Below are 23,385 nucleotides of genomic sequence, written 5' to 3'. Positions count from 1 at the left end.
AACTGATTCTTTGCTGACAAAATAAAAATGCGCTTTAAAAATTCAAATGAACAGTTTATATAGTAGGCAAAATGTAACAGTTACAAGGAACAGTTACATGAAATAGAATTTTAATAATGAATTAACCTATTGGCCAATACGTATTGATCATTCTGTACATAAATACTCGTTCTATAATGTATTGACCTGTAAGTCGACTGCTTGCTTCAGAAACAGTATCATAGAAAGACGATACTAATCTTCCAGAAGCAACAGAACTTCCAACCAAAGATAAATATTTTTGAGCTACAACTGACAAGTCTGGCATACACCCTTTAATCTGATCCCAAAAAACGGAACACAGATTTTGGTTAGTAAAGGATTCATAAAGTAAAGCTCCATTTGCTTCGGAAACAAGCTTCCACGTTCTACTAGCCCACTCTTGACTATCTGATGGTCAAAGTGATGTGATGGTCAAAGCGGGTATGCAGTTATTCTAACCTCAATCCTTCACAGAAAAGATGAAACTCTTAACGATTTCGTCCTAGTAGTTATTTACCGCTTGGAACGAATTTGTAACAGCTTTTCTGAAAATGAGGCATTTCATGTAATCTTTTTAAATCGATAATCTGATAGTGTAGAACTGCACAGCATAGAGTTCTGTAATACTTTCACACTTCTGTATTTCAGGCTGCTTAGAAACTTTTGAGATAGGACTTTATCTGGACCATGTTTAGAAAAAATCAGTAACGTCTTGGTGCTACCTGAACATACCAGTATTAAGTTGCGAGGAAATGGCTGACTACCTGAGACACTGCAGGAGAGATCTGTATTGCGTGTGCTGCCTATGGATTCATGCAGAAATCCCATATCTTGCGCGCCGCTCCCCAAAAGAAAATGAGTGCAACTCGTTCCACATCGGTCCCCGTCATTACAAAACTACCACTCAGATACACGTTGGTCGCCATCCAGATGAACAGTAAAGTTAACAACGACTCTCCTCTTACTTCTCTCCGAGAAGCCGCCAATAATTGCTGGCTGTTCGATCAGAGAGAAAGTTACAATTACCAGCATAGTTTCTCCTTTCCAAAAATTTTATTCTTACCAATCTCTTAATTTTTCACTTTAAACAAATTTCCTGCAGTATGATAGACAAACCCCACCCTGGAAAAGGTGGTAGCTCGGCCCAATGCAAGATAACTCTCGCTTCCTGCCCTACGAAAGGCGTCACTCGTTCTCCCACTCTGGCTGATTTCTTAGGAACTGTCCAGTCAAATGTGTGCTCTGTTCCTGCATCAAAGTTCGAGTCAGTAATCTCCAGGTCTCGGCGCAATGTGACAGGGTGGAGAAATACCGAAGCGGGTCCGATTTGGTGTGACTACGCTCCCGCGTCCTCTGCAAGATTATGCCTGCAGCCGAAATGACTGACCAGATTATCCAGACGCATCCTCTTTACTCGACGAAGTGGTGCTGTGCGCGATACTGTGAAATTCCCAAAGCTGGCCTAATGTGTGTGTTATTGCATGCCTCCGACCCCCGGAAGATCTTACCTGCAGACCGCAGCGCCGCCCACATTCTCCCGAAAATTTCCTGCGCTTCACAGTTTTCGGAAGATTCCAAGTAGCCGCCCCTCAGGGTGTCTCCCACAACGCAAAAGGCTTTGTGCCGATGGCTTCGCCACATTTCGACAAGTACACTAGCCAGATAACACAAGCAAACTCAGTTCACGAATTAAAGGAAAATATTTTATCAGAGTGAAACTAAACTGTAGGCTAACTGTATATGATGTGATCATTTACTGCGAAATTTATCCTCAGGATTCTTCTGAAATAAAAGATAATATCCTTTAATCTAGTTTATTCAACTTCAAAACAATAGAAAACACATCTAAGTATATCGCACTCATGGAAGTGACAAATTCAAAAATTCATTCGCTCTAAAAAAAGCCAACATTCCTATTGCAACGAAATGTTTTTCTCGGTTGACTATTAAACACTTTACAATTTTTTCATAATGCGGGACCACAGTCATAATATATTTCTTTTAAGTCAGTATCGCTATTAGACTGTTGTTTATTTACAGTGTTACATTTACACTTACACAATCATGATTCCGGCTTCAAAGTGCCATCATCAGGTAAGTGTAAATGTAACACTGTAAATAAACAACAATCTAATGGCAGTACTAACTTTAAAGAAAACCACTTTATAATTCAATACTGAGTGTTTTTCACTCACGACTCTTATTACAAAATTACATGTTCACACGACCGACCCCACACCACTACTGCGTACAACCTCGGACGCTCGCTATTAACTGCCATTGTCCGCGCAAGTCGGCCATCCCCTATCTGGCGAGAAAGGCCGGAGACGACTGAAAGTTCCAGTAGCTAAGGCTCACCATCGTTGGGTAGGACATCGATTACAGTATCCTTACAGCCATTAAGGGATAACTTTCGTGACGCTATAGGACCATTCGAAGTTAAAAACAGTAGGGGAAGGAAATAATTGAGCACGTTGGATGTAAAGGCTGCTAAAAGCTTAAGAGAACGGCACAGGAGTACGTTTGCTCTCTACCAAAACTATGGTTCAGTTGTTTTCGTACACTACGTAAATAATGTAGTAAATCGTAGGCTTACCGGTAGTGCCGTTAGCATTGGCAGGGAAAGAAACTTAATTTTTTTTTTTTTTTTTTTTTTAAGTGATTACTTTTGATTCACATACAGATTTTAAACACAGACATAAAAATATATAATTATTGTTGTTATTTTGTACTTAATAGAATGTTCTTCGTCATAGTCAATGGCAAGAAGTTCCTGTTATTATTGCCAGGTGCGAAAGTTGTTCATGAATAACAGAAACTTGTTTTATATAAGTTCGGCAAAGTATTGAAGCAATGTTTGAATATATTTGTTTTCGTGTTTTTTTATTTTACCTTTTTGTTGAGTAAATTGCTCTTTCTTGCTCTATATGATAAGGCTGTATTGTTTTCTTTATATTTTCTACAACATCTCTCTGTTTCATGTTACATATCAATAATTTTCGAATAAAATCTGAATTAAACATTGACAGTGCCTGTTTCACTATAAATACCGTTCATTCATACGTAACAGGCTGGAGGATAGTTATGTTCTGTTAAGTTGCCCACCCCTTTATATATCCTCACTCAGATTCTAGGCGGTTCACTGCTTCAGTTTTTAAAGTGATCTAGTAAGACATTGTGGATGGATGACCATCCGGTCTGCCGAGCGCTGTTGGCAAGAGGGGTGCACTCAGCTATTGTGAGACAAACTAAGGAGCTACTTGACTGAGAAGTAGCGGCTCCGGTCTCGTAAACCGACATACGGCCGGGAGAGCGGCGTACTGAGGACATGCCCCTCCAACCCGCATCCAGTGACGCCTGTGGGCTGAGGATGACACAGTGATCAGTCGGTACCGTTGGGCCTTCCAAGGCCTGTTCGGACGGAGAGAGAGCATAAGGCATTGATCGCATGCTTACAGAAAACTATCGCTACGCGACTCACCTAACGTACAGGTAATGTGGGTGCCCTTAACTGACCAAAGCTACTAGGGGAAACTACCATAGTCTACACTTGGTTATGGTTGTCTAAGGTAGCCTATGGTCGTTTTACAGCTCTACACAGGAGAGGAAATCATGTTAGGTTGCATCAGAGCAGTCACAGAACTGGTAACCCAAAACAAAAAAAAAAGCCTAATGGGGCAGTGCACAGTGGAGCTGGAGAGAACCACCAGTGGTAGTAGACTAGGGGTTGCAGATGCATGCCAGCTGCTCTTAAATCTTTCTCAAACGATAATAAAGAAACTATTCGATAGAGAAACATTCTTTCTTCTCTTAAAGCCCCATATGGCAGCTCCATGTTGAACTATGTGTAGAGCCTTGTACCTCAAGGAAGCAATGGAGAGGATGTTGTTATGGGTGGCTGGTATCCTCTTTCTACAAGACAAATGTACAGTGAGTTAGGAAGGTTCTTCATTTACAAGAAGCCGCTACTTAACTTCAATAGAGTCCATGTTCATGGTACAAGCTTATCGGTAATAGTCAACTTGCACGGTAATATTGCTGTTATTCTAATCTGGTCACTATGTACCGTCATAACCTGCGAAGTGACTGACAGACTGAGTGAGCCCTGTGGTCAGCGGCGGCGGTCTAAATTCTTGTTGTCGAGAGGGCGTAGGCGGCCTGTTGCTTGTCGGTGTGTCTCTGGCCTCTCTTGTGATAGGCCGCTTGATCCAGCACCTACAATCGATCTTCGCACTACGTCTTTGCCGACCGGCGTGCTGGCGACAGCTTACGCCAGCATGCTGTATATCTTGTCATTGATGGTCATAGATATTGTGATAATTCGAAATTAAGGACTCCACCTTACGAAATTTGAGTAGTCTGTAGTGAAAAATAGGAGTCGGTATGAAGTTACATTTGGTGCATGTTAACACATATATTTCTGTTCACCAAATGTATCTGACATACTTAAGTATAGTTTAAATTAAATTGAGAGGAGATTTATTTCTGCCTCAAATAGGACATACGTTTGTACAACGTCCGCTTCCGCCTGCGCGTGCCACGCCACAACAAGAGTGAACTATTCATAAAATCTGTTATATTTCATAAACGGTTCGAGATATCGAAACGAGTTTTTGGCAGTTGGTAGCATGCGTTTTGACAAACTGTATGGTTAATATCTGTCTCCAAGCAACGTTACTTTTGTATCCATGGCAATCTCTTCCATGGAAAGAAATATTCGAGGGTGAGTCAAATGAAAACCTTAAATTTGTAATAACAAATCGAACTTTCGCGCTGTTATGCTGTAAGTTGGTAAGCGTGCTACAAACAGCGTTCAGAATGGCCTGTAGGTGGCAGCATAGTGCAGATGCTCACATACCGTCGCAGTATCAGTATAAAGATCGCCGCCCCACTTGCGACTTGCACCAGGGAAGAACAGCGTTCTGTTATTCGGTTTTTGCGTAGTCAAGGTGTGAAACCTACTGAAATTCATCTGGGAATGAACGTTCAGCACGGTTATGCATGTTTGTCACAGCAGCAAGTGTACGAATGGAGTAGGAAGGTCGCAAATGGTGTGACTTCAGTGGAAGATGCTCCTCGTCCAGGTCAGGCACAACGAGTTGTGACTCCACAGAACATTGCAGCAGTTAAAGCCATAGTGAAGGAAACCGCCGAGTGACACTAAATGACGTTGCAGCATGTTGACAGATTTGTCATGGGTCAGCACACGACGTGTGCATGATCTGCTCCAGTTTCACAAAGTGTCTGCAAGGTGGGTGCCAAGGCAGCTGACTCCTGAAATAAGAGAACGACCTGTTGATGCTTGTGAAGAAGAGAGCGAACAAGGAATGGCGCCATTCCTCATCACCAAAACCAAAGGTTTCGAACAGAACAAGGGATTTCCATATGTTTGGACCACTTAAAGACACAATGGGAGGAAAGAAGATCCGTTCTGATGAAGAGGTACGCCACGCGGTGCATGGGTGGTTGCGCGGACTATCAAAAGAATTTTTTTTTTAAAGGACGTTATGCACTTTGTAAGCGCTGGAGGACTTGCATTGAGCGTGGGAGAGATTATGTTGAAAAGTGATACAGCTTTGTACCATTTCTGCACAATAAGTAAAATTTAAAAAAATATTTATGGTTTTCATTTGACTCACCCTCGTATCTTCCACTAAATTGGTGCAAGTTTATAATTATAAACTGAGAAGAGTTACGTTAAAATTAAAGCCACACAGAAATACTTCCGTACCTAAAAAGTAAAAATTTGTTTCCGTTCCCTCTCGTCTCAGGAACACCTAGGAAATCGTTGTGCAGATTTTTTAACATTTTAATTAGTGGCTTAATTGCTGAACAAAGCATCACACAGAAATTTAAGTAAGTGCCCTTGGTTTTGGGTCCTTTAATGCCATTAAAATCTCCACGATTTTCAGTTTCACACCGCAAACAGCTTTATCCCCAGGAAAAAAGAAGTCTCTTGATTTTTGGTGGGATTGCAGCTTGTGAGAAGAACACGCGAATGAGCTGCCGCTGCCGGCTGATGGTCGTAGACGCCCTCTGCCATCAGCCCCCTCGCAGGCGCTGTGTTTATTTATATCTTAATGGGCTTCATCACAGCGTGCTCTTAGCAGGACAAACATGGCGTGTGTTTGCGCTCCACGAATAGAGCGGCCCTGCGAACTTCCAAGTCGCCGTCTGCGACCCCCCTGGCGCGACCTTGGAAAACGAGGCAGCACTTGGCCGCTTAGGAGCGACGCAAGTCGCGACCGCCGCTCTTGCGCAGCCAAACAAGACGGGCTGCAGCCTCTCCTGCCCCCCTTTCTGAAGAGCGCACCTTCGGTGAGGCCCTTGTTCGTCAGAGGTAACAAGCGCAGTAACGCCTCGTGACTAATGTAACTGACAGTTTACAAACGAATTCAGAATCGTCCGCGTATTTACAAATCATGACACTTTCATACAGTTTTACTGTAAGTGAAATAAATAGGCGTAAAATAACATTAGTATTATTCGTAGACGACAAATATGCCTACGAGGTGGACTTCTACACAAGTCCATTCTGTCTATTTTTGGAGCGAGCTAGTCAGTAACTTTTCAACTGAAATTAGGTTTGCTTTCAGTCACGTCCTTTCGTATGGAGAGCATTGGTAACCCATTCTATCGCTGTGCTTCTTAAAAGCGTCTCCGTTTTCTTCAAAGACGAGAAGGATGTCACACAGCCTTAGCAATACGTATAAAGTGTGTGGTGTAATGCAGACTACCCTTTGCTTGACAGTAGTTTTCAGGCTACTGTTGCAGATGTGTAGTGCAGATAATTGGCAAGTGCCTTACATATTTTTAAAACTTTTTTTCAGGTTCTTGCTTCAGTCAGTTAGGAAATGATTGTATAGATATGATATACACAAACACAGTGTTAAACACAATAATTTATAAAATGTATTGCACATTTAAGGTAACTTGCCTGTAAACAACTGGAAAAAGACTGACGATTTTCATAAAGATCCCACTGCTCTACCTAAAAAACGTGAACTCTTAATACGATGAAAACTGCAGGACAATAGAAGCATTTCTTGCTGAACATTTTGATATACAATTAATCACACTGACTTTATAACAATTTTTTCGTGAAGATCAGTAAATTACATTTTTGTACAGCACTCCGTCTTCAGGCCACAAGTAGCCCATCGGGACCATCCGACTGCCGTGTCAGCCTCAGTTGAGGACGCGGATAGGAGGGTCGAGTGGTCAGCACACCGCTCTCCCAGTCGTTACGGTGGTTTTCTTTGACCGGAGCCTCTACTATTCGGTCGAGTAGCTGCTCAGTTGGTATCACGCGGCTGAGTGCACCACGAAAAATGGCAACAGCGCATGACGGGCCGGATGGTCACCCATCCAAGTACCGCTCACGCCCGACAGCGCTTAACTTCGGTGATCTGACGGGAACCGGTGTATCCACTGCGATAAGGCCGTTGCCTGCATTTTTATATGCCGATGCATAAATAGAATCTGTGCTCTGGCTGACTTACTTAGGTTAAGTACACATTAACAAATTGTCTATCTGAAAAGTAGACTATAATCATGTCATTTCAACCACAAGCTTTTGTTCTAGAAATATGCGCACCTGCTAAGTTTTTCTGCTGAATCGCGGAAGGAACACCCGGCTTCTCTCAATATTATTACGTGACCTCGTTGAAATTCTTAGAGGTGTTGATAACGGTGTCTTTATTGCCATAAAGGCATTCTTGACTAACATCAGCTCACCACGTCGAATTTCAAAGGTAACTAACGCTCGCGACCGTTGCAGCGTATGCGACTGGCGGGAAATTTGGAAACACATCTTCTTTCAGATTTACGAATTCGCCTACCAGTTTTCGTTTATGTTGCACAACTTTTTATTGGTGTTGCGATTTGTGACGTCAATGGCGTCAAACGAGAGCTCATTGGATTCCAGGGTGGAGGTCTGTTGTGTTTTCTGATGAGCTGCTTTTGTGTCGGTGCCAACGATGGCCGCGTGTTGGTTAGAAGCTTAGAAGCAGGACAGTTGCGGGCCTGTAACCAACCTGTCTGCGTGCTAGACAACCTGGACGTGCACCAGGTGTTACGATCTGTGGTGCGATTTTGTATGACTACGGGAGCTCTCTCGTGGTTTTCCCATGCATCCTGACTGCAAATTTCTACGTCAGTTAGCTGATTCCACCTGTTGTGCTGCCATTCTTGAAGAGAATTCCAGGGGGTTTTCCAACAGGATAACGCCCGCCCACATAACGTTGTTGTAGCCCAATATGCTCTACAGAGTGTCGACATTATGCCTTCGCATGCTCAATCACTAGATTTGTCTCCAATGTGGCACATTTGGGATATCGTAGGACGATAACTCCAGCGTCAATCACTAACAGCATTAACCTTCCCTGTATTGACTGACCTCTCAACAGGCATGGAGCTCCATCCCAAAAACTGACATCCGTCACCTGTACAACTCAGTGCATGCACGTTTGCATGTTCATTCAATATTCTTGCAGTTATGCCGATTATTAATATACCAGTATTTCACATCTGCAATCACTTATCTCGCGCTTATATTAACCTGTGATCTTGCAACGTTAATCACTTAAATATGTTACTTAGACAAATTTATTCCCGAAATTTCTTTACTCCAGATTAATTATATTTGGTGTTGCAATTTTTTTCCTCCAGTGTATATTTTAACATCGCTTTCTACGCCATAGGCTGGACTGAATAGACGCCACATTGGAATATAGCCTGCAAGTGGAGTATTTGGCTGTTTTCCTAATAGAACTTCCATATTATAAAAATTAGAAACTTTAAGACATCGTCAAATTAAAAATACAGTTCATAAGAAACGATTCGTATTACGTATGCCGGCCGCTGTGGCCGAGCGGTTCTACGCGCTTCAGTCCGGAATCGCACTGCTGCTACGGTCGCCGGTTCGATTCCTGCCTCGGGCATGGATGTGTGTGATGTCCTTAGGTTAGTTAGGTTTAAGTAGTTCTAAGTTCTAGAGGACTGATGACCTCAGATGTTGAGTCCCATAGTGCTTAGAGCCGTTTTTATTTTTTATTTTTTTCGTACTGTGTCCACATGTTTTACTCAATCAATGTCTGTGTGCATTTCCATTGATTATGATAATTTAGAAATGAAAATTTATTTGAGACTAACTTGGACAGCATTCCTGGAAAAGTACTGTCCCTCAAGGGATAAATTTGTCTGGTCTATTTTTTAAGTCAGCTGCAGCTGTTGTAATGCATCTGCGTTTCATATCATTATCAGCAGCAACAGCAGCAGCTTCCAGCGATCACAGGCTATGGAGAACACGCACTGTAACTTGTTATCTGTCTTAATGGATCTTTTGCCTCCTGTCACATCCTGAAGGACCCTATTGGATTAAGTCATTTTCTAGCTCATCCCGCAAAAGCAATCTCTGTCCGCCAAAAGGACGCATTCTGTTTGTTTTGCTTTCGACACAGTTGTCGGTATTAGCTGCTCGGACGTCCTTGCCACACGAACACCTCTGTGGATGATGTTTGCATTCAAGTATCCAACCATTACTTTACAAACTTTTTGGCTTTTCTAATCCCTACACTTGCCTCTGCCTTGATATCCTAGGTATCCGCTTTCACTCTTCTTTCGATGGTGTGCAGTTTCTTTCATCACTAGACATCTATTTTTCTGATCTGATGGGTACTGATGTGTCTTAGATTTTTTATCTTTGTTCCACATTAGCGGTCGTCAGTCTCGGAGTATTTTGCGTAGGTCTTCTGTCATCGTCACATTTAAAAGGAGATCTAAATCATTGCGTATTTGAACGGTACATCGGTTTCTCCCCTGATTTGAAACTTAATCCACTTGCAGTCAGTGAGATCTTGTCTAGTTCCCTTCCGGCCATCAGCAATTGTTCCTTCTAAAGTTCAATGACTTTCAGTCACATTTTACAGTCCATTGCTCGATGACTTCTTCCATGCTTTTTAGCTTTTCTCCAAATCAGCAGGCTCCTAAGTCCAATCTAAATCTTATCTGAACAACATACTTTAAATTATTTTTGTTATATCTCACAACAAACTTATCACCGTAGACATTGGTTCAGAAGGATTCTATTCAAACATACTAAAGCAGTGGACGTCAAATGCTTTTTTTTTTTTCAATAGCCAATAGTGATATTGAAGGGCCGCACTTCGGGACCCATATGTACTGAAGTTTTTATTAATATAAATCTTACATAAACTTACATAAATTAGTGTGTTATGAGCCCCCAATAACCTAGCTATACTAATGTTGCAAGAAACTGGCTGCCAGCGCCCAAGTATTGACCACTCGAAACATCTCGTGTCGATATCCCCTGACACACTCAGCGACCTCCAAGTTATGACGCCGTTACTATCTAACGAATTGTTGTTGCCGGCCGCTGTGGCCGAGCGTTCTAGTCGCTTCAGTCCGGAAACATGCTGCTGCTGCGGTCGCAGGTTCGAATCCTGCCTCGAGCATGGGTGTGTGTGATGTCCTTAGGTTAGTTAGGTTTAAGTAGTTCTAAGTTCTAAGGGACTGATGACCACTGATGTTAAGTACCATAGTGCTTAGAGCCATTTGAACCATTTTTTTGAATTGTTGTTGTGTAGTCTGTGTGAGCAGATGATTAGTTCATTTATAACAGTAATATCACGTATTTAGATGCATTATGCAATGTAAGGCACGATCACAAATGTTTACTAAATGTTTTGAATGCCATTTTTTTATTCACTTGCATTACAACAGCTTTAATTTAATTTCATATTCCTTGCTAGAAATAAGTACCGCACTTCAAGATGACTGTGCAAAGCGCATTCATGAATTCATGTTGCCTCGTGTCAAAATTTATGCTCCAGCAGCCGATCGATAAGAGTCGCGCACACGTGTGAGCTATCAGTACTGTAAAAGACAGGCAATAAAATATTCCTCCACTTACATCCTCTAACCCCGCAGCGACCGCGCTGCTTACTCAAATCAAATGGTTCAAATGGCTCTAAGCACTATGGGACTTAACATCTGAGGTCATCAGTCCCTAAGACTTAGAACTACTTAAACCTAACTAACCTAAGGACATCACACACATCCATGCCTGAGGGAGGATTCCAACCTGCGACCGCAGCAGCAGCGCGGTTCCGGACTGAGGCGCCTAAAACCGCTCGGCCACAGAGGCCGGCGCTGCTTACTCCACTGTCCCTGAGATAAACGGCCAACTTTACTTATCTGACGACCGAAAGCAACAGTACCAATTCAAATAAAGCACATCCTACAATATTACCGTCTCTGAAAGTATTTTTGTCTGTTATTGAGCGGTTCTAGGCGCTTCAGTCCTGAACCACGCGGCTGCTGCAGTCGCAGATTCGAATCCTGCATCGGGCGTGGATGTGTGTGATGTCCTTAGGTTATTTAGGTTTAAGTAGTTCTAAGTTCTAGGGGACTGCTGAACTCAGATCTTAAGTCCCATAGTGCCCAGAGCCATTTGAATCATTTATTTGTTATTGAGCTAAAAAGCTATACTCCTAAGAAACTCTTAACGTTAGTTTAAGTTTTTTGATTTGGCTGTTAGTTACTAGATGCATATTATTACAAAATGCGGCTGAGAATGAGACGTTCAGGATGCACAATCATCTTGACACGCCAATTCATAAGGTACCCATTTTTGCAGAACAAACAACAATCGTAGCTACAAAAGAGCCGAATGTAGGTATCCATTTGTTCAAGAGTCTAGCACTTGTAACAGCGGAAACGTTTTCGGGTGGTGAGGTGCAAACTGTTATTTTCGGGTAGTAAAAAAGTGAGATCGTTTTCTCTAAGTAATACCCCAGATCAGATCACCAACCGACAATGGTAGGAGCAGAGAAATGTTAAAATCAGCGTTCATCACTATTAACTGGCGCAGGAATTCAGCAGACAATTTCGTTACTACTTGGTACAAGGTTTCTGGTAGTAGCAAGTACAGTGATTTTGAAGTCATATTTATTGCGATGCCCGTTAGTCGAAACGTTGTGAAAATTACTTCACTCACCAATCGCGGAACTGCAAACGATGCAATGGCTATCTCCGGATTCAATCTGACGCTGAAAGCGCATTAACTGACAATGAGTGAAATTTACATTCGATAGTGTATCGAGTATTGTTGAGTAATAAGCCCGGTTGAAATAAAGCACCGACCATTTTGCGTACGCAATGAAAAGGCACAAAGCTACATATTACAGAGGCATTAAAAATATCCAGAAACCTAAAGCTACAGACAGATGCAATCCTGAATGAAAATACTGAAACGAACCCATAAAACTTGTAAGAAACTTTTTCTTTAAAAGACCTCACATGAATTTGATTTATTACAGCTACTCTTCTTGTGTATACATTAGCACCTATTGTTTTTCAAAACATATCAAACGACAATCAATTTTTATTTAAATAATAAAATTCAGAATTCGAATGAAGTAAAATGTATTGTGACTTATAAACAAGGCAGAAATTTAAAGAAGCATAAATTATGTAAAAAAGTGTAAAAAACTATATCCACTGATTTTATAACTAATCTTTGCACATCAAACGACGAGATCACGTACATCTCTCTAAGCCAGCGGACGCTAAATATTTGTAACATTGCTGGAAAAGCTTGCGCACGTGTAAACCGTAAAAAGAGTGCTCTTCAGGAAAGAACTTAACGGAGATGCACAGGATTGTAAATATGTCGCATCAGTTCTAAAATATGTCTTCTTGTTAATCTGCCAAAAGCGTTCTGCTATCGAAGTGATAAACCTGAAAACTTTTTAGATATCTCGACATCGTTGGCTTCCCAGGATCAATGCTACTGATCTCAAGCACCGGAACTGCCACCTGATGTTGGAACAAAGCCCCCGGAAAGCATCTTCAACACAAAAAATTGCAAGTTTAGTGACTGTTTACGTACTTTTTTATTTGTGTTTTAAACAGTCACAGAAGCAGACCAACTAATTTGTGTATGTGCAAGCCCAGTTGCCAGCCGTGGTGGCCGAGCGGTTCTAGGCGCTTCAGTCCGGAACCGCGCGACTGCTACGGTCGCAGGTTCGAATCCTGCTTCGGGCACGGATGTTTGTGATGTCCTTAGGTTAGTTAGGTTTAAGTAGTTCTAAGTCTAGGTGACTGATGACTTCAGATGGTAAGTCCCATAGTGCTCAGAGCCATTTGAACCACTTGTAAGCCCAGTTGTTTTTACAGTGTGTTTCGTTTCAGCTAATTTATTCACTTTGATTTTAACACACAATGTCTGAGTTTGAGAAAAAGATCATATCTTCTTACTGACGCTCGCGGTCTTAAAATGTGTCAGAGACGAGTGATTTCTCTTTGTCAACAACCCTCTCCATAAAATATCTGATCAGAACACGGGTGTGCATCTTTCATGTCACGGAGGCGAGGTGCTGCACAGAGTCCGCCGCCGCTTGCTGCACCGCACCTCCCCCACCCTCAAAAGGCAGCCGCCGGCCCTCCCACTACCTGTTGCACGCACGCCCCCGCATCCACAGGTGCGGGTACAAGACGCTGCGGTCGAGGTCACCTACTGTCCTCACCAGGCAGGCCGCGAGCAGCTGCTTCCCCTCCGCAATCAGTCAGAACCTTAACAAAACTCCTCCCCTAATTTCTTTCATGGTTCACGGGTCACTCGAACGTGCCAATACCACACCGGCTTCAGCCCCTGGTGAGGAGAGGGGGGGGGGGGGGGGTTGTAGTGTGTGGCGTCTTACGTGCACGAACGGAGACAGATTAGTTAATGTCACCAGGTTATCGGAAGGTCCATTTCTACACTGACAAATGGTTCAAATGGCTCTGAGCACTATGGGACTTAACATCAGAGGTCATCAGTCCCCTAGAACTTACAAGGGAACCTCCCCATCGCGGCCCCCTCAGAATTAGTTATAAGTTGGTACAGTGGATAGGCCTTGAAAAACTGAACACAGATCAATCGAGAAAACAGGAAGAAGTTGTGTGGAACTATGAAAAAATAAGCAAAATATACAAACTGAGTAGTCCATGTGTAAGATAAGCAACATATAGGTAATTGCAAACGCATGAGCGCCGTGGTCCCGTGGTTAGCGTGTGCAGCTGCGGAAGGACAGGTTCTTGGTTCAAATCTTCCCTCGGGAGAAAATTTTAATTTTTTATTTTCAGACAATTATCAAAGTTCGGGCACTCACATATAATCAACTTCGCTCTCCAAAATTCCAGGACATGTTCAGATTTGCTTGGACATATGCAGGATTTGACGGTCTACACACGGAAAGATTTGAAAATGTTAAAAACATGTTTTGACAGAGCACAGACAAAACTGTGCGACTGTGAAACTGTTGCATTCATTTGTTGCAGTTTATGTGACAAACTCTTATGTTTTCACACTTTTTTGGGAGTGATTATCACATCCACAAGAAAACCTAAATTGGGCAAGGTAGAAGAATCTTTTTACCCATTCACCAAGTGTACAAGTTAGGTGGGTCGACAACATATCCCTGTCATGTGGCGCACATGCCGTCACCAGTGTCGTATAGAATATATCAGACGTGTTTTCCTGTGGAGGAATCGGTTGACCTATGACCTTACAATCAAATGTTTTCGGTTTCCATTGGACAGGCACGTCCTTTCGGCTACTAATCGCACGGTTTTGCGGTCCGGCCGCAAAACACAGACACTAAATTTATTACACTGAACAGAGACGTCAAAGAACGAACGGACAGATCATAACTTTGCAAAAATAAAGAGAGTAAACTTTTCACTCTAGGGTAGATTTGAACCAAGAACCTCTAGCTCCGCAGTTGCTCACGCTAACCGCGGGACCACGGCGCTCCTAAGCTCGAACTCTCCTAGATGATGCCTATCTTGCACATGGACTACTCAGTTTGTATATTTTGCTTAGTTTTTTCATAGTTCCACACAACTTCTTCCTATTTTCTCGATTCATGTGTGTTCAGTTTTTCAAGACCCATCCACTGTGCCAACTTATAACTACATCTGAGGGGGGTGCGATGGGGAGGTTCCCTTGTTAGAACTACTTAAACCTAACTAACCTAAGGACATGACACACACACATGCCCGAGGCAGGATTCGAATCTGCGGTCGTAGCGGTCGCGCGTTTCCAGACTGAAGCTTCTACAACAGCTCGGCCACACGGGCCGGCTCTAAACTGACAGAAAAGCATTGTTCGCGGCTCGTGGTCCTGCCGTAGCGTTGTCGCTTCCCGCGCACTGGGTCCCGGGTTCGATTCCCGGCGGGGTCAAGGATTTTCTCGCTTCGAGATAATGGCGTGTTGTGTGTCTTTCATCATCATTTCATCCTCATTCACTCGCAAGTCGACGTAGTGGCGTTAAAGAACTTGTGGAGCGGCGGCCGAACCGCACCGCGAGGGGTCTCCCGACCACCAATGCCATACGCTCATTATTCATTATTGCAACACCAAGAAGGACTTGCGCGACATAAACGCAAGCGTGAGGCGTGCTTTTACACCTGAAACATGACGTCCATTCAGATTTCACGCCAGTCGCGTAACCGGATGCAAATCAGGTTTGCATTAAATACACGCAGTAAAGGTTGTGAGCGACAATTATCTTTTAGATTCGACGTGGTGAGGCGATGTTGGTCAAGAATGTCTTTAAGGCAACAAAGACGCCATCATCAATACCACACTAAGTTTGAATGAGGTAGTGTAATAAGGTTACGAGAAGCCAGATGTTGCTTCTGCGATATTGTAGAAAGACTTAGCAAGATTGTACCCACCCTACTGGCTGATGTCAGCGGTGGTCACGAGAATGTACGGTCGGTGTCAAGAACATCAGGGCGCCACGTGGCACCACCGAGGGAGAAGACCATCGTGTTCGGCGTATGCCCCGTGGCGCATCGTATTGCATCTGCTGCAGCAATTTGAGCAGCAGTTGGCACCACAATGACATAGCGAACTGTTACAAATCGGTTACTTCAAGGACGGCTAAAAGCCAGACTCCCTGTAGCGTCCATTCCGCTGACTCCAAACCACCGCCATTTGCTACTTCAGAGGTATCAAGCGAGAGCTGATTGTGCTTTCTGATAAATGCTGGTTCTGCCTCTTGCCAGTGACGGGCGTGTGTTAGAAGGAAGCCAGATGAGGGCGTGCAACCAACCTGTCTCCGTGCTAGACACACTGAAGTTATGGTCTGTGGTGCGATTTCGTTTGATAGCAGGAGCGCTATCCCAAGCATCCTGTCTGCAAATTTGTACGTCAGTCCGGTGATCAGACTGTTGTGCTGCCATTCGTGGACAGCATTCCATGGGGTGTTTTAGAACAGGATAACTCTCTCCCCCATATCGCTGTTGAAGCCCAACGTGCTCTGCAGAATGTCGACATGTTGCCTTGGCTTGTTCGATCACCAGATTTTTCTCCAATCGATCGCATATTCGACATAATCGGACGACAACTCCATCGTCATGTACAGCCATCATTAACTGTCCTTGTATTGACCGACCAAGTGCTACAGGCATGGAACTCCATCCTACAAACTGACATCCGGCACCTGAACAACACAATGCTTGGTCGTTTGCGTGTTTGCATTCTACTTTCTGGCGGTTACACCGGTTATTCATGTAACAACATCTCACATTTACATTAGCCTGTGATCTTGCAATGTTAATACTTAAATATGTTATCTAGACAGATGTATTCCCCAAATTTCATTACTCTACGTTAATTGTTTTTTTCTGTTGCGATTTTTTAGGCGCTTCAGTCTGGAACCGCGCGACCGCTACGGTCGCAGGTTCGAATCCTGCCTCGGGCTTGGATGTGTGTGATGTCCTTAGGTTAGTTCGGTTTAAGTAGTTCTAAGTTCTAGGGGACTGATAACCTCAGATGTTCAGTCCCATAGTGCTCAGAGCCAGAGTGTAGTTTGTCGAGTCGCGGGCTACTGAGCCGTTAATTTATACTTTTCAAGAAACGAGGGAACACATATTTCATGTAAGAGCGTGGCAACCTATGTCAGTTTTATCAAAACTTAACATTTCGACAGTAGATGTTACGTCTTACGTGGCATTTTGGGAAGCTTTGGATAACAGCTTCGTCAGATACTAGCTCCCAACGTGTACGATTGCGTCTGATTAATTTTCAATAATTATGAGATTACCACTGGAAAATTAATTATAATAACTGTAAAAAGCCAGCTTTCATAGTTATGAGTATTTAAAAACTGATTAAAAGTTATAGAAATAATAAAAACTTGAAAAATTCTAAAAATCAATCGCTTTGTTATATTTCTTTTGTTTTGACACCATCGTGGCAAGTCACCTTTTTTGTAAAGTAGAGAGTTTCAAGAGAGCTCACGGCAAGCAGACGCAAGCAGTGGGAGCTGTGGAGAATGGTCACCAATGCGATGGATCATGCATATGAATATCAGCTGGGGTAAATAAAGAAATTTATGTGGAACGGCATTTGTAGAAAATTTATAGTAACAACACAGCAAGTAGTAGGGCACTCTTGTCAGTTAACACAAATAAATCTGGAGAAAACTATGGTGGAAGTACGCGTAACAACTAAGAATGTTTTGCAATATTTTGTGGTAAACGTTTTCTAGGTCCGATGTAAAAGAGGCCTTAAGGACCCAATCTGGTCTGGTTAAATAAATAGCGACTAAATAACACATTAAAATTTATAATTACTTGCATTAAAGAAAGTGAGACACTTGAGGCTAAAAGCTAATTAAGAAGCTTCGGTAATTAATGAGTGTGCATATTTGCAGATCAATTTTGTGCGTGGTGCGAGGACGGCCGAGAGATAATGATGATACTTATACAGGTATTTTCACTCATTTTTGCTAGTAGATAACAAGTTGCATTAGAAAGTTACTAATTACAGAGATTTCAATTGTGCTGGCTACAAGTAGATTGTGCAACAGTTGTTTGTAGTAACACCCCAGGTCAGCAGTGGTTCTCATTTCTTGTATCGTCGTACAGAGGCTGTAACCCGCTTCTGCGATATTACAGTCCGCTCTGGACCACGTGGTGTTATAGCAGCGATTACTAAGTCTCAGAAGTTTAGAGTACGAGCCGCTTTTCGACTAGCGAACGATTTTAATTTATTTGTGCTCATCAATCCCGACGATTAACAGGAACTAACTTAGGTCTCGCTGTTTCGCTCGCATAGACTGTATGGATTGCAGAGATTTTTTTTTTATTTAATCACATTTTTATGTTGTTCAGAAATTGTAACACCTTCTACGCTTTTCACGACAATTAAGACCATATAAGCAAGGTCCTTTCCGAATGTACTTCTGATCAAAAAACGGTTCTGGTGGATAGACTCCAACGTTTTTGTTAATCATGCCTTTTGCGTTTTTGGAGAGATATTCCCAAAGCAAGTTTCATCCACTAACAAATATTTCCTTGTAGCTAAGAGTGAAATCAAATTTAGCTTCAAAACTTTTTAATGTAACGAAATTTTTTCTTAAAAATTTTCATCCCGTAATTCACTCTCTTAGGGTTTGAATTTCCAGAAACACTGAAACACGTAATTTTTTTTATTTCTAACTGAAAAGTCAAATATTAATTATCACAAACGTTGCGTTAAAAGTCCTTTACTAGTTGTTTATTTTTTGAAAAGACTTTGACGCACTATGTTTAAATTTTCAAAAATGCTGAAGCAAGTAGTTTTTATTTTCTGACTGAGAAACCAAATACCAGTTCTACCTTCAAAATTCTCTTAATAGCGACATAATTTCAAACAGCCTATGTTCCCCTTGTTCATCCCTTTAGGAGTAGAATTTCAGACAATCCCTTGTTAAACAAAGCATAAGGTATGAGATCCACAACCTCTGCAAACATCAACTTTCTATCCTTAGCGTTTTGGGCGATGTCGAGTCAGTGAATCAGTTTGAGCCTATTTCACCCTCTTAGCGGTTGAATTTCCAAAAACAATGAAACACATATTTTTTCATCTCTAACCGAGAAGCCAAACACCAGTTTTTAAAGAATCAGCTTTAAAAATGCTTTCGCAATAAAATATTTCCATAAAACGTTTCCCCCCTTAGGAGTTGAATTTCCAAAAACAGTGATATGCGTATGTTTCATTTCTAACAGAGAAGCCAAATACAAATTTTCATAAATGTATCTTCAAAAATGATTGCACAGTGAAATATTTTCATAAAAGATTTCATCGCCCATTTCACCCCTAAAAACAGTGAAACACGTACTTTTATTTCTAACTGAGAAACCAAATTTAAATTTTCGTAGATTTAGCTTTAAAAATTCTGTAATAATAAAATATTTTGATAAAAAAATCTCATCCCCAATTTCACCCCCTTAGTGGTTTAATTTCCAAAATCACTGAAACTACTGTTTTTTTATTTGTAACCGAGAAATCAGATGCCAATGTTCATAGATGAAGCTTTAGTAGTTCATTAATGGTGACATATTATCAAAAAAGCTTTCACCCAAAATTTCAGCCCCAAGAGGTTGAATTTCCAAAAATGCTGAAACATGTATTTCTTTATTTCTGACCGCGAAACCAAATACCAATTTTCAAGCTTCAAAATTGCCTTAATAGCGACACCTTTCAAAGAAAACGAACCTTCATCCCTTTAAAGTTGGAATTTCGAAAAATCTCTTCTTAAACGGTGGCTGCATTGTAAGTTCCACACCATCTCGAAATTTCACGTTTCTATCCTTAGCGGTTTGGACCGGGCGATGATGAGTCATTTACTTTTTGCGTGTAGAGATTACCATGAAAACTTGAAAGTACTGCCACAACCGATCCACGGAGCCATCTACGGCGGCGCCCAGGTACCGCCAAATCTTCTGCTGCTGCCGTATTGTAGGCTGACGAAACCTCTTTCCCTGTCGCTTTCATTTTCCTGTGTAATTTCCAATACTGTGTGTGGTTTTCTTGTGTTGATCGAGCAGTGATTGCAGGTTCAATATCATGTTAAAGTTGAATAGATGAAGCTCGTCTTTCCACTCATTTCATTTAATAGATTAATTATTTGCTAAGTAGACCCCTTGTAGCTGTCATTGACGTTTTTATTCAGTATATCTATTTATTGAAGTCTGACCATGACTCCAGTTCGTAATTTCTGTTAGCAGTCTGATCATAATCACATTGATTAAGTGAGAAGCCAAGGATATCGGTAACTTAGCGCTTTTTTAACTTTTACTGACTAAATTCAACTGCGAGAATGCCCTCATAAATCGAAGTGCAAGAATCTTAATAAATTCCCTGTATCAACCTTACTGTAATCACAAAATCTATGAACAGTTGGTCCCTGTGAAATTTAATTAAAGAATCTATTCATTACAGAAATTTGTCTTACCTGGGTGCAAACTGCTCTCGTACCTATAGCGCATCTCGATAAGAAGAGCTGAAAAATCTAAATACTGAGATGCGCAGATGAGCAGTTCGTACTCTAAAAATGTTGCCATCATTCTTGGTTCATAATTTTTTGATAATGCTTTTTAAATAATAGAAATTTATTTGACTCTTGGGATGTGGACAATGAGTTTGGTTTAAATGAACCCATTCCCGGTTTCATTTCCTTAGACGTAATAAAATTTAATGTAGCTTCAAAAATTCTTAAGCTTTCTCTGAAATCACGTAACAATAATCCAAGAATTACATAAATTAAACTTACAAAAATTTAACTTCACATGTAAAAGCTCTCTTTAAACAAAATTCCAAAATCTAATTCTTAAATCCATTGCTCTCTTAATGACTACTAAACCCTAACAAAAAAATAAAAAAAACAAAAAAGATTCCTGATCTGGGTGTCAGATGAACCAAGACTACTGCATTATAAAACCGCTACCGCAAATAAAACATACTTAATCATTATCTGTAATCCATTCATCACTAATACTATCGCACCAACGTAAAATGCAATTCCTTTTCTCTCCGGAATAAGTCTTCTACTGATTCATAATGTAACTCCAAAAATCTACATTGTTTCTTACTTCCTACTACTAAACCAAAACTCCACTGTTCACATCTAACACCAAAGCTCAATTCACTGTCTCGTCTTCTCTCTTCAAGTCGCGATCAAAAGATAAACCTGGCGCTCATCTTCGCAGGGCAAAGATATTCTGTGACTCAGCTCTGTGTGGCGCAGCCATTACAAGCAATGCAAAACTTACGAGCGTGAGACATCCAAAACAAGAAAAATTTCTACAAAAATTAACACAAACACCTTTCAAAATATCCCCACAAAATCTATCATCTCACTTCGAATGACAGGTGGCTTCACTAAATGTTAGCAATGTTACACATAACTTCTAAAAAAGGAGAGCAAAACAAAAAACGTGAGTCACTGATTTATTGGCTGACAGTCCAAAAACTTTCAAGGCTTGATTAATCGGAACTGGAGGGCAATTAATGAGGTGGTTTTAATGCTTCTACACAGTCTATGCCCACTTGAGTACGACGCATAGAACATTCATAAACTGCCTGAAAAGACATTCTTTGGTGTACTGTTCATATCGCGCGCGACATTGGCTTGAATGTCGTTTATATCGTCAAAGCGTTGACACTTGATGTAAATTTCTGCACTTTGGCATTTTGTAGTGGATTTACATTGATAACATCAAGTCTCGTCACCCGTGCTGATATTTATACAGAAAATAGTGATTGTCCGGCTTTTGCATTTCGATCACGACGCGGCAAACGCCCACCAGACGTTTTTGTTCGGGAGTCAATGTGTAGGACAAAATTTGCACACACTTTTTTTTTCTTCAAAACATTCTGGAAAATGTATTGAATACTTGATGTAGTGTTATTGCAATTTCTGACACAACAGCAATGATACACGACGGCCGTATATGCACTACTTAAAACTGCCTGCTCCCAATGTCGAATACACATCTGTTGTTTACAGTTGTTAGCTGAAGCCGTCACCGTAGTTAAGTTACAGCGCTGAGGACACATATTCGCCAGGAATTAAAACAGTCTCGGAACGTTTTGCACGGACGTGTACATATGAAACAATTGTTATTAATACTGACAGATCACTGCAAGCAATTTTATATTGTAGCTGAACGAGTCCATTATGTTACACCAGAGTCATCTTTTATTATGTGAAAACTGAGGTTATAAGGAACATACAGTCGGAAGTAGTCGATTACACGTCGACCAAGAGCTTGTAATGAATCTTTGACAGATTGAAGGTGGCGACTTTAATAGAATTAGTTGTATATCTCAGACCCCACCCCCACCCCTGTTGATCTGAGCACTCCGCATCTCGTAGCCAGGCGCCCCAGCGCCCTTACTTCCTGTGAGCCGGGAGCTTCTCTGGCCACGGGGCTCTGATTGCGCCCACTCCAACCTCACACTAATGGCCGTCCCTCACCCACGCCTCGCCGGCCTGGGGAGCTCTCACCTCGTCAACGCCGCCCACAGACAATTTTCCGGCGGCGAGAAGAGCACCAGCCTTCGCCATGTTTCTTCGCAGTGTCCGCTTTCGGCATAGCGCTCAGCAGACAAACGTCCACCAAGCGGAGCGGGATAATACCGATATTGGCTCACTGTTCGGCTAACAAGGCCACCGTAAGAACTTCCCCTCACCAGTTTGATTCGTATTCACAGGATATGTAGAGCGCGACTAGGATTTCAGTGCATGTAAACAGGAAGACGCAAGTCTCAACCGTTTGCGAGAAAATCAACTTTGAAAATTTCACGTGCCCTTATATACTTTTCATGGCCGCTAGTATCCAAGGAATCCGTAGCCGAACCAATAAGCACCTTATTTCGAAAGCGAGAGTCCTTGGATCGATTCCACCCGTCAGTACTTTCTTTTCACTTCCACGTGATTCTAACAGCACATTTATAGTGACTATGTAAATTATCAATATTTGATGATTCATCTATTACTTTAATAATCTTTATCTTGAAAAATGGACAATGGAAATAAAAAAGATACACCATAACATTCAATCAAATCAGTATAGTCATTTTATTTATATTATTGTATCTGCATTTGTGACTATTACAATGTTTAAGCTATGTATCACTACATGAATCAGGATGAGACTGATTGTAGAAACATTGAAAACAATAATTTTTGCGGCGTACAGCACTTATAACGAACGCCGAATTTTTGCATGTGCGTAATTTTTTTCAATGTATTTATCGCAAAAAAAAACTCGGTTTACATTTATAAAAGGTTCTTCATCATCACTCAATTTCGTGACGTCTGTTGTTAGAATTACGTGGGAATGATAAAAGGAACATAAAATAACGGGGGCAGTGCCAGCGGAAATCTATCCACAGATATCGCGCTTACGAAATTAGCGATTACTCGTTCGGTTGCGAACTCCTTGAATACTAGCGACCATGAAAAGTATACAACGAGATGTGAACTGTTCAAGCTCGATTTTCTCGAAAACGGGTGAGAG

At 41.6% G+C, this 23,385-nt stretch overlaps 1 pseudogene; it reads right to left on the bottom strand.

The window, feature by feature from the left end:
* Positions 1–7,353: 7,353 nt before the first annotated feature.
* On the bottom strand, positions 7,354–7,471 carry LOC124614192 (annotated as a pseudogene).
* Between the last annotated feature and the right edge of the window lie 15,914 nt (positions 7,472–23,385).

Source organism: Schistocerca americana, chromosome 4 (assembly GCF_021461395.2).
Source record: "Schistocerca americana isolate TAMUIC-IGC-003095 chromosome 4, iqSchAmer2.1, whole genome shotgun sequence".
In the NCBI taxonomy this organism is placed as follows: Eukaryota; Metazoa; Arthropoda; class Insecta; order Orthoptera; family Acrididae; genus Schistocerca; species Schistocerca americana.
The sequence above is the reverse complement of the archived record's forward strand: the minus strand, read 5'-3'. Positions and strand labels throughout refer to the sequence as shown.